The 12,691-nt window shown below is 33.5% G+C and overlaps 1 protein-coding gene across 2 annotated transcripts in view; it reads right to left on the bottom strand.

Annotated features, from left to right (window-relative positions):
• The window catches only part of MKLN1 (muskelin 1), a 162,728-nt gene that overhangs the window by 27,970 nt on the left and 122,067 nt on the right, over positions 1 to 12,691 (bottom strand). The gene's annotated exons all lie outside the window — the stretch shown is intronic.

Below are 12,691 nucleotides of genomic sequence, written 5' to 3'. Positions count from 1 at the left end.
AACGGCATAATCTGTTTTTTTAATATATATTTTTTAGTTGTCAATGATATCTTTTTTTTTAATGATATCTTTATTTTATTTATTATATGTGGTGCTGAGAATCAAACCCAATGCCTTGCACATGCTAGGCAAAGCCCTCCTACCACTGAGCTCCAACCCCATAATCCATTTCACTAAACAGTAGAAGATGGCTTATTGCCTTTTCCCTGTCTAGATGTAACCTCCATAAGGGCAGAGGTTGTTTGTTCACTATTTTGTTCCTAGAGCCTAGAATAGGGCCTGACATACAATATTTACTCAACTGTTTCTTTTTTAATTAATTAATTAATTCTAATTAGGTATATATGACAGCAGAATGCATTTTGATTCATTGTACACAATCACAGCACAACTTTTCATTTCTCTGGTTATACACGATGTAGCGCTGTACCATACATGCAGTTATACATGTACCTAGGGTAATGATGTCCATCTCATTCCACCATCTTTCCTACTCCCCTTCTCCCTCACCTTTGCCCAATCAAAGTTCCTCCATTTTTCCCATGTGCATCCCCCCCCATTATAGGTCAGCATCCACTTATCAGAGAGAACATTCAGGCCCTGTTTTTGGGGGATTGGCTTACTTCATTAAGCATGATACTCTCCAACTCCATCCATTTACCTGCAAACACTATAATTTTATTCTCTTTTAATGCTGAGTAATATTCCATTGTGTACACTATGGTTTCTTTAGTCATTCATTTATTGAAGGGCATCTAGGTTGCTTCCACACTTTAGCTATTGTGAATTGAGCTGCTATAAACATTTATGTGGCTGCATTACTATAGAATGTTGATGTAGTTCTTTGGGGATACATTGAGGAGTGGGTCAAATGGTGGTTCCATTTCAAGTTTTCAAAGGAATCTCCATACTGCTTTCCAGACTGGTTGCACCAATTTGTAGTCCCACCAGCAATGTATGAGTGTGCCTTTATCCCCACATCCTCGCCAACACTTATTGTTGTTTGTAATTTTTAAAAATATTTTTTAGTTGTAGTTGGACACAATACCTTTATTTTATTTATCTATTATGTGGTGCTTAGGATTGAACCCAGGACCTTGTGTGATAGGCAAGCACTCCATCGCTGAGCCACAACCCTAACCCCTGTTGTTTGTATTCTTGATAACTGCCATTATGACTAGAGATGGAATCTCAGGGTAGTTTCAATTTGCAGTTCTCTAATTACTATAGATGTTGAACATTTTTAAAAACGTTTTCTTGAAAGAATAAATGAATGTCACTATCAGAATGGAGCTAGAAGGAGAGAGAGGTATACAACGTAATCTTTTTAATCTGAGGTAGAAAAGATAATGCTTTAATTAACTTATTACTGGGTCAGTTTCATTTAAAAGTAGAGATAAAATATTCAATTTTTGACCTGGAAACAAAAAAACTTAGACCAAAAATGAGATATGTTTGTTTAATAAGATCAGGATCATTCAAATATCTGTTCATGACATATAATAATTTCTACAAAAGATTAAAAAATCTGAGGTATATTATGTCATTTTGTTTTCCTGAGAATCTTTTACTCCCCAGGTAGAATTTTTTTCTAAGGAATCCATTAAATAAGTTATGATCATTCTGCATTATCAAGTAATTTATAATACACTGATATAGCAAATGCAAATTTTTCTTATTATTTGGACACATTAGTTGTAAAGTAATTATATATATATATAGTTTATATATTTTATGGTCTCAGCAATTTGACAACATAATTGCTATGATATAAAATAATGTCACTGCTTCAACACTACATTTCTTTTAACCATGAACAATTATCAAATCCTCAAAAAGCTTAACAAACATCAGATTGAAGAAAAATACTTATATCAATCTAGAATATTATGGCAGGAGATGCTAGCTATACTGATCTTGATTTCTTTCTTTCTTTTTTTTTCCTTTTCTGGTATGGGGAATTGAATCCATTGTGTTCAATTGAATGAATACATCTCCAGTCCTTTTTTATTTTGAGACAGGCGTCTGGCTAAATTGCTGAGGATCTTGCTAAATTGCTAAGGCTAGCATCAAGCTTGTAATCCTCGTGCTTCAACCATCCCAGTTGCTGGGATTACAGGTGTGTGCCACCACGCCTGGACTGATTCTTAGTCTAATTTTGTACAGCCAAATACTGATTTCTTCTGAGTTTATTTAAATTCATGTGTCCTTTTACATTCCTATTCAATAAATTTGGGACATTTCAAAGACTATCCAAATGTAATCCACAGTCTATATATTACAAAATTATAAGCACATATAAAATATAATGCATAATTTGTATGCATCTATGCACAATATTTATATTTATTTTTATAGTCACTGATCTAATCTTAATAACAACTCTCACACCATAGTTTTAGTGGTTAAGTCTGGTATTCTGTTAAAAAAGTTTGGTAAATTTTCAAGGGATGTGCTGAGGTTCTAATCACTGTTCCTCAGATAATCCTGAAGAAAGATAAAACAGTGAAGAAATGGGACCTCTTTCCTAAGTGGTGAAAGTAGAAGATATAAATACCTAAATGTATTCCACTTAAATTTATCTTATTTTGTCTTTATAGTGAGTATATGAATTAAGAATTCTCAAACACACCTTGGCAAACTATGGTTTGATTTGGCCTGCTCAGTCATATCAGGCCATGTCCATTCATTTATATGTTACCTATGGCTGTTCTCACCCCAAAATAGAAAGGTTACTGCAAAGTACGGCAGGCAAAAGTAAAAATAATCATCACATCTAGCTCTTTTTTTAAAATAAATTTTTTTGGTTGTAGATGGACACAATACCTTTATTTATTTATTTATTTATTTGTATGTTGTGCTAAGGATCAAATTCATGTGAGACACGTGCTCTACTTTAGAGTCACAACTCCAGCTCACATCTAAGCTCTTTATATGAAAAGTTTGTTGACCTCTGTTCCACAATAAAACAGAATCATTAAGGAAGCATAATCTTAAACGAGCCCATGCAACAAATTATTTACCTTAGAATCCCTACATAAGGACGCACTGAAGGAATAGAAATTTGGAAGAGGAATGGAAATTAATGGAGAAAGAAAGAAAATCCAAATTCTATATAATGGTACAGTAGGGAGGATGCCATCAAAGAGAATGGATTAAAGAAACAATGGACTGAAAGGTGCATGTACGAGCATAGAAAGTATAAAATCAAATATTATACATTTCATTTTATATAATATCAAATTCTGCTTAGAAGAATATTGGTGGCAGAAGAGAAAATGAAAGGATTGCCTTGTGTAAACAGAAGCAGTGAGTAGGTTTATAATACCCAGAGAGGTAAGACTACAATGTTTATAAAGCTGTACTATTAGGTATTATTAAAAATTGGTTTTTGGGGGGCTGGGATTGTGGCTCAGTGGTAGAGTGCTCACCTAGCATGCATGAAGCACTAGGTTCGATCCTCAGCACCACATAAATATAAAATAAAGATATTGTGTCCACCTAAAACTAAAAAAAAAAAAAAAGTTTTTACCCAAAGCACACTACAAACTATTCATGTCCCATTTCTTTCATCTTTAATATCCAATATGACACTTATACTTCATATTGTTGATTTTGCCTACAAGTTTTATACTCAAAGCTATTACCTACTCAAGCTTTTTATGGCTTTAAAAAACAGATATAATTCACATACCATACAATTTACTCATTTAATATGGACACTGATATTTTTTTGTATAATCACATCATTGTGAAATGATGTGAAATCATTTCCAATTTTAGAACATTTTCATGACTTCAAAAAAAAACTGTAACCTAATTAATAGTCACTTTCCATCTCCTCATGCCCACACCATTTTACCATTTTATAAAGGTTCCAATCTTTCCACATCATTATCAACATATTGTTTTTTAATAACTTTTGTTATTGTGGTTTTGTTTGTTTTTTGCTACCACCTATTAAATCCAGGGGTGCTTAATCACTGAGTCACATCCCCAGCCCTTTTTAAAATTTATATTTTATTTTTTTGTTTACATACTTTGAACTTGGGATCCTCCTGTGCCACTGGATTTCAGGTATATACAACGGTGCCTGGCTATTGTTTGTCTTTCATAATATAATTATCTTAGTGTGTGTGAAGTAGCATTTTTATCATGGTTTTGATCTGTACTTCCTAATGATTAAGCAGGCTTAGCATCTCTTCCTGTGTCTATTTGTCTTTTTTTTTAATGGGTGCTGAGGAGTGAACCCAGGGCCTCGCATGTGCTAAGCGAGCACTCTACCACTGAACCATAATCCCAGCCCCACCCCTGGGTAGTTCTTAACTTTACTGTTTTCTTCCATTTATTACTGCTGTTAAACACTCTGATATATTCCTACCTTATTAGTCCAATATACGTTATCTGTCCTTTCAAAACTCTTTCAGAGTTTTTTCTGTGATATTCTTAATATGCTTAAGTTTGCATTTTTCCTTGTCTTGTCTGATATGCCACGAACTCTTTCACCAATAGGAAGCCCTTCATCTTTTTTGCATTCTGAAAATTTTACCTCCTCTTTTAGTTTTTTCATTTCCTTTGTCTTCTTAAAATTTTTATTTTTCTAACTGATGTTGGCATGTGTACAACTATTCTCTATATTTCTTAGTTTGTTTTCTCCTGGCGGCAGTGCTGGGAATCAAACCCAGGCCTCTAATAAGTGTTCTACCACTGAGCTATATCTTGGCCCTTTTTATTTTGAGACAGGATCTCAGTGAGTTGCCCAGGATGGCCTCAAACTTTCGATCCTCCTGACTCGGCCTCCTGATAGCTAGGATTACAGGTATGCACCACCACATGTAGCCTTTCTTTCATACTTTCTCTTTATTTTTCCCTACTTCTTTTTGGAAGTGTATTCATTCTAATTTTTCAAATGATTAATTCACTCACCCTGCTTACATTATTATTTTCTGGGGGAGCGGGGAGGGTACTAGGGACTGAACTCAGAGGCACCCAACCACTGATCCACATCCCCAGCCCTATTTTGTATTTTTTTTAGAGACAGGGCCTCACTGAGTTGCTTAGTCCCTTGCTAAGGCTGGCTTTGAACCTGCAATCCTCCTATCTCAGCCTCTCAAGCTGCTGGATTACAGGTGTGTGACAACACACCTAGCCTATATTATGATTGTAGCATATGTCCCCTTATAGCTTTAAGTATACAGAACTTGGTTTTTTTTTTTTAATTTCAATATTTATTTTTCAGTTTTCAGTGGACACAACATCTTTGTTGGTATGTGGTGCTGAGGATCGAACCCGGGCCGCACGCATGCCAGGCGAGCGCGCTACCGCTTGAGCCACATCCCCAGCCCTTGTTTTGTTTTTACACAGACTTTTTTGTTTTAATTATGCTATGAATTAATAGGGAATAGGTTCTAGCAGTTCAGGTTCCTTTCCACTGGTCCTCCTGATCATTTCCTTCATGCAATTTAATAAGATGTCATGAGTCTTAAGAGTACTTGATATGCTTAATAAACAAATTAATTCTCTTGGCAAAAATCTTGTCTCTATTTGCTTACAAAAATATCGAAAGAATTTTTGCTTTGTTTTTGGTACTAGGGACTGAACACAGGGGCACTTTACCATTAAGCTATACCCCCAACCCTTTTTATTTTTGAGATAAGGTCTTTCTAAATTATCCAGGCTGGCCTCATAGTTGTGATCCTACTGCTTCAATCTCCTGAGTCACTGGGATGACAGGAGTGGGCCATAGTACCCAGTACTGCTGACAGAATGTACACTCAGTTTTGCCATGATAACATTTGTTGCCATGTACCCATTCCTCTTTTAACAGTACTCATCCCCTTGAGGTCTACAGTACCAGTTATCATATAGATTGAGATGTATGTGACCAAAGGAACAACTCCATGTTTTCTATAATGCCTAGAGAACCTGTGTCAGGAACCTGTCCTCTTTCCCTTCGTGTTCCTCATTTTAGCAAACTACTGAAAGATGGAGGTTCTGGTTGAAAGGCAATCATATTTATTTTAAATTCTTGGTTTATCTACTCTAACAACACTGCTTTAGATCATATATATTGTAAATTTATGAATTTCTTTTGAGATAATTGTCTAGTTATGTTGGTCTGTGTGATACTTTTCAGGACATAAGCTATTCCTTCTGATAAGATACATCTCTGAGGACTCAGAAGCTAGGCTTGAACTGGCAACAGTACTAGTGAGTTTAAGGGAAATGAAAGGAAAAGTCATAGGGCAGTGATGCCCAGGCACAAAGAACCAGTTAATCACTTCTGTATACTAGCATGCCCCTATGTAAGGATTTTACACTTTTCAATCTTTGGGGAAAGCAGATGGCAGTCTCCCTGGACTTAAAGGAGGAATAGAAGAAGAAATAAAACTATTGAAAGCAGATATCAGTACATATCTGTATCACTTCTGAACTCCAATAGTTTCTGTGAGGCCATAATGTTGCTCTTTGCTTCTATAGTGAAAGGACAAGAAGTGATGTAAGGTGGGTGAGAGACAGCCTTCAGACTCCTTTAAAATTAATTTCTGAAATCTAGTTGCCTCTCAATTTTATTTCTGCAGTTTTGATTTTGGGTAATGGAATTAAGAGTCTATGTTAGTCTACTACATTGACAGAAGTATTTTATAGTAGTCTACGTTGTTTGAATTTTGCTTCACTAATTACGTGTACATTTATAATTACAATAATTGGTTCAATAAAAATGGTATTATCAACAACCAAAAAGACTTAAAGGCCAAAACCCAGAAAGAAGCTGTTATACTAACATGTCACAACTACTAATACAACCTTCAATTTAATAGTTTATAATGGGTGGGGGAGGAGAGAAAAAGGACAAATTTATAATGACTTTAAAGACTTCTAAACTCAACTGCCAAAAAGCTTGACTCAATGCCAGGAATCTTAAAAGAGTAGTTAATAAACTGACTCAAAGAAAAATTAATCAAGAAGATGAATAAATGAGATCATATGTTAACAATGAACACATTTTGAAAGGACACTTGTATGAAAAAACAAGAGGATGAGAATTATATAACAAACAACTATCACTGCCATCTGTTATTTTTAGAAATTTTGTAAGAAATCACAATAATAATCCTCTAATTTTCCTATTTCTTCTCCAGAACCTTCAAAACTTAAAATAGGACAACTAAAAGAGGAAGTCAAATAATATTTTATCTGACAGTCTGAATCATATTTTTTTCTCATTTCTTGATTTATCTAATAAGCAAATGAGGATGGTTGTCAGAATTTTTAACTTATAAGGAAATCTTAGAGGGGGGATAAAAATAGCAATATTTTTAAAGTCTTTTCAATTCCAAAAGAAGACACATTACTGCATTACACACCCCTCCTTTAACTTCATGGTCAAAATCCCATATTTATTATTGATTACTTTAGCATAGGAAAAGAACAAGCTTTGGAATTATCACAGAAATAAGAAACTTAATAAAAAGAGTTCTCTTTTTGTTAGGAATCAAGATAACCTAACATGGATTAATTAGCTCATATAACAAAATTTTGCATATCGGTCTCAGGACTATTTTGATAGTTCAACCAAAACATGGTCATGGTACTAGATTAGCATCTCTGCAATTATCTTGGATTTCTCCTCCCCTCATTTTTGAAAGTTGTCAGTATCAGCTCTAAACATCATATCCTTGTATGGAACACCTAACAAAGGGATGGAAAAAGACTCTTTAGCTCCATTTTCATTAGAAAGGACTTTTTTTTCTCCAAAGTCCTCCAGCTGAGTTTTCTATGTCTCACTGGCCAGAACTATGTTATATGGGAAAGATGTGAAGAAATAATCTGCAAAAGGGTAATAATGACTGGTTTAAACTAATTATGATTCATTCTCTGGGACTGGGTAACTTGCCATTAAACAAAATTATGATTTGTTTAATAAGAAAGAATCAATAGATAATTGGGTAGGCAAATAACAATGTTGCCACATTATTATCATCTAAACTTGGGATATTTTAAGTGTTGGCTAGAACCTTATTAAGCTCTAGCAACAATTCCAGTTTCAAATTATTATTATTTTTTCTTAAACCTGGGTTTCCACCACTCATCATTTATTTTTTGTAAAACTGTAACTAGTTTTTGACATTCAACAATATTGTATTTACTGATCTACCTCATTTATATTAAGCTACAAAACATTAATCTCATTCAATGGATCAACCATCTAACCAATGGTTAACCACATAAACTGGTGAACAATTAAAAGTTGTTTCCAGACTTTTTCCCCTTGCAAAGAGTACTGCAATAAATATATCTGTATATCTTTATTTACTTAGTTACTTCTTCATTCATTCATTTATTTTTTAAATGTAGCTGTAAATTATGTGAGTAGGATGAATTCCTGGGGGAAAAGTGCTTAGTTAAAGAATATATATCTCAATAAAACTCACACAGGTGCATTGAAATAGGTTGGAAATAATAATCTCAAGCTTATATATTATATTAATATTATAACTATATTCCTATTATATATTATATAATCACATGTTGTTCTATATTTAAGTTTTTAGCCCATTTTGCCCCATCACATCTGGGATGATGGGGCAAAATGGGTTAAGTGAAAATAAGTCAGGCACAGAAAGACAAACATTGTATAATATCACTTATTCATGAAAGCTAAAAACATTGATCTAGAAGTAGAGTAGAGGAGTTCTCACTCGAGGTTAGGAAGGGTAGAGGGGAGGGAATATAGAAGTTGATAAATTATACTTAGATTAGAGCAATAGTGCTCTGTAGAACAGTAAGGTGACTGTAGTTTACAACAGTTTGTTATATGTTTCAAAATAATTAGAAGAGAGTTCAAAAGTTGCTCACACAAATCAATGATGCATATATGAGGAACTGGAAATGCTAATTACCCTGATTTGGTCATCATACATTGTATACATATACTGCATTATATGTACCCCAAAAACATGTAAAATTTTTTTGTCAATTAAAAAAGTATTATAAAATAAATAAAGAGTATATATCTTTCATATTTTGATAAAAAGTATTCTCAAAAGACTGTACTAATTTACATTTCATCCAGAGTTAAGAGAATGTCCGCTTTCTCATGACCATACCAACATTCATGAATGATCTTTTAATTTTTATTTTAAAAATTATGAAGTTGAGCATCTTTATAGAAGTACATTTCCTCATTATTTGAATTATTTTTTTCTTTGAAGTATTTACTCAAGCCATGTGCCACTGTCTTACTAGAGGATTATCCCTTTTTGACTGATTTATTCTAAGAGTTTTTGTTTACAGTAAGATACTAAGTTTTATCTTAGTTGCTAGTTGGTCATTTACTATTTGATATTTAAGTATTCATATATAATTTTATTGATTTGCAAAATATCAAACAATCTCTCTATGATTTCTGGGTTTTATGGCATGTTTGAAAATATCTGCTCCCAATCCTAGATTGTTTTAAACATCTGTATTACAATTTTGGCCTTGTAACTGGTTTTGTAGTTTTGTGTCATTGGGCAGGTGAGTCAGCATAGTGGTGGTATGAGCATTTCTTAAAACTATTCTAATTCCTAGATATTAACAGAGTAACTGAATATGCAGAAGTGATCTCAATCCAAAAATATTCCAAAAATGTCAAATTAAATTTGTTTTAAACTAAATTTTGTCTTGGTCCAATCCTTAAAACTGTCTTCATGCCACTAGAAAGTTTCTTAAAAGAAGGGAAGAGGGGCTGGGGATGTGGCTCAAGCGGTAGTACGCTCGCCTGGGATGCGTGCGGCCCGGGTTCGATCCTCAGCACCACATACCAACAAAGATGTTGTGTCCGCCGAGAACTAAAAAATAAATATTAAAAATTCTCTCTCTCTCTCTCTCTCTCTCTCTCTCTCTCTCTCTCCCCTCTCTCACTCTCTCTTAAAAAAAAAAAACCACATCTTCTTAAAAAAAAAAAAGAAGGGAAGACAGAATGGAAGAAACAATACTCTTAATAGTTTATAATTAAAATATCTTGCTTTTGAAAAATTCCCACTTTTGAAAAGTCATCACTTTTAACACACAGTCCTATATGGTTGGAAATATATATATATATATATATATATATTAATTACTTGGCCACACATGTTAACTTTACATAAATTTTTATAAAATCATAGTCATCATACAATATGAAGAATGAAAAGCCCACTATCTCCATCTTCATTAACTGGGATATTACAGTGGTATCAATGGAATTAGACAAAAGAAACTTATGAAAAAAAAAGTTATGAAAAAAATATGATTTATAGAGATAAATATGCTTATCTCTATAAATCCTCCTTCCTTCCCCCCTTCCCTCTCTCCTTTTTTGTTTTCTATGCTTTTGGAGTCAAACGGGGATCCAGATCTTCATCTTTTCTTTTTAAAATGCCAACTCTTAAAGATTTATATCATAATCTACTTTCCCTCTCTGATTAGAAATGCCAACTTTACCATATACTAAATTATCAAACATATCTAGGGATATTTTAATGCTGTTATTCTATTCTGTTAATCTGTAACAAAGTGTAGCTTTACAAATATCGGGTAATGCTAGTACTATTTCATTATCTTTCATTTTCAAAGCTGTCTTTAGTGTTCTTGAATATTTTTAGATGAACTAATTCATTCACATATACTATCAAATAAGTTAAAATTATTATATTAACAATTTAAAATATTTTCATAAGCTTGTAACCAGCAAAGCTATACTAACAGGTAGAAGAAAAAATTAGGGAAAATTACTATTACTAATAGTTTTGAGAGAATCTGTTTTTATCAGAGGTAATAACATACCAAATATGAAAGATACTAAAGTCAGCAAAGAAGTAAGGTTACATTGAAAATAAGTATTATCATTCATAGCTCAGCAATATATTAATTATAGCAAATCATTAGGTCAAAGTCTTCTCTATAATGATAACTTGGTCTTAGTTAATTGCTAAAAGTCTAAAAGGGTCAAAAAACATAAAGACTCATTATGTTTTTAAAAACTGTTAATAAGTACATTCCTGGAGCCAAAATTAAAATAAGATTTTGCCTTTAAGATTTTCATGAAAATATATTTATAGATATATCAGTTCTTGCAGATGTAACTCACACAGCCCTTCAATGTTAGTTTTACAGCCAAACAGCAGAAGGGAATGAAATTAAATGTCAAGATTCTGGAGCTAGATGAAGTCTTAAGATCAACTGGTCCAATCCCCTCATTTTCAGATGAATAATCAGGTTCAGAGAAATTACATAAATTTGCCAAAGTTGCAAAGGGATTATAGGCAGACCCAGATGAATAGAGGCCAAATCTTTTGATTCTCAATTCTCCATTTCTTCAAATACATCCAATCTGCTAAAATGGTTAGAACAAAAAGAGTTAAAAGAATTTAAGAAATTTGAAAAGTAAACATATAACTATTATAGAACAGGGATCAGTTGTAAGAGCACTATATCACCAATGCTTGACTTAATGAAACAAGACCCCTTTGAATTTATAAACAACTACCTGATAACTACTGTTTTGCATCCCAACTTCCTGATAACTGCTCTTATTTCTTCATGCTGAGAACAGATGTCAAGGAATTTAAATTTGACATGCTCCTGGATTAACACAGCCTAACTTAAATCTACATGTGTCTAGTTCCTGCCCTTTTGTTCTACTCTTCCCCACCCCCGTAGGATTAGAGATTGAACCTAGATGTATGGTACCACTAAACTAAAACCCCATCCCTTTCTATTTTTTCTTTTGACCCAGGGTCTCACTAAATTGCAGAGACTGACCTAAATTTGCAATCTTCCTACCTCAATCTCCCAAGTAGCTGGGATTACAGGTAGGCACAACTAAGCCTGGTTTCTCCTTTTTTTTTTTTTTTTCCTCCTTTTTTTTTTTTTTTTTTTGGTATCTCCAAAAATGGAGATTTGAAAAATAAAAAGATCTCCTCTATTTTCCTCAAAGCTGGCTTTGAATAAATCTATTTTTCTCACCAACCTGTCTCCTGAGAGTTTCAGTGGAGTGAGAAGCCGTAAAGCTTTTCCCTCCCTATTACATTAGCATCTGGCAAATGGTGAAAACTCCATATATGTTACCTTGAGTGAATACAGATATGAGAAAGTACTTCTACTATAAAACAGGTTCTATAGCAAATCATAAAACTCTAGTGTTGTGACAGATCATCTTCTAAACATAATTACTGTTAAATACAGAGCTTACATACAGGGAGTCTGCTAAACCCCTTGTGTTCATGGTCATATTGCCAAAACTTAAGAGATAAACCCAAATTAGATATGCTGAATTTTGATGTAATTATGTATGTGTTAGACACAATGCTAATAAATCTCTTATTTCTAAGTAGCTGCCAAGTCCACTGATTTAAATTATAATTTCCTTCTGAGCGAAGGAATAAAAAAAATAAATAAAATAAAATGCATATGTACTTTTTAAAGTGAAGTAATTTCATGGAAGAACAGTACATCATAGTTTTGATATGAGGTTTTCTGAATCCAGTATGCTTTTTGGGAGACCTAGAATACTTAAAAGAATGAATCCTCTTTAAGAAATCCTGAATAAAGTATGATTATTTGGTCACAGGTTTTCACAGGTTTATATTGCCAGGGGCTGGGGCTGGGGCTGGGGCTCAGGGGTAGAGCACTTGCCTAGCATGTGTGAGGCACTGGGTTCCAT

The sequence above is a fragment of the Spermophilus citellus genome, assembly GCF_964194105.1.
Source record: "Spermophilus citellus genome assembly, chromosome: 3".
Lineage (NCBI taxonomy): Eukaryota > Metazoa > Chordata > Mammalia > Rodentia > Sciuridae > Spermophilus > Spermophilus citellus.
The sequence above is the reverse complement of the archived record's forward strand: the minus strand, read 5'-3'. Positions and strand labels throughout refer to the sequence as shown.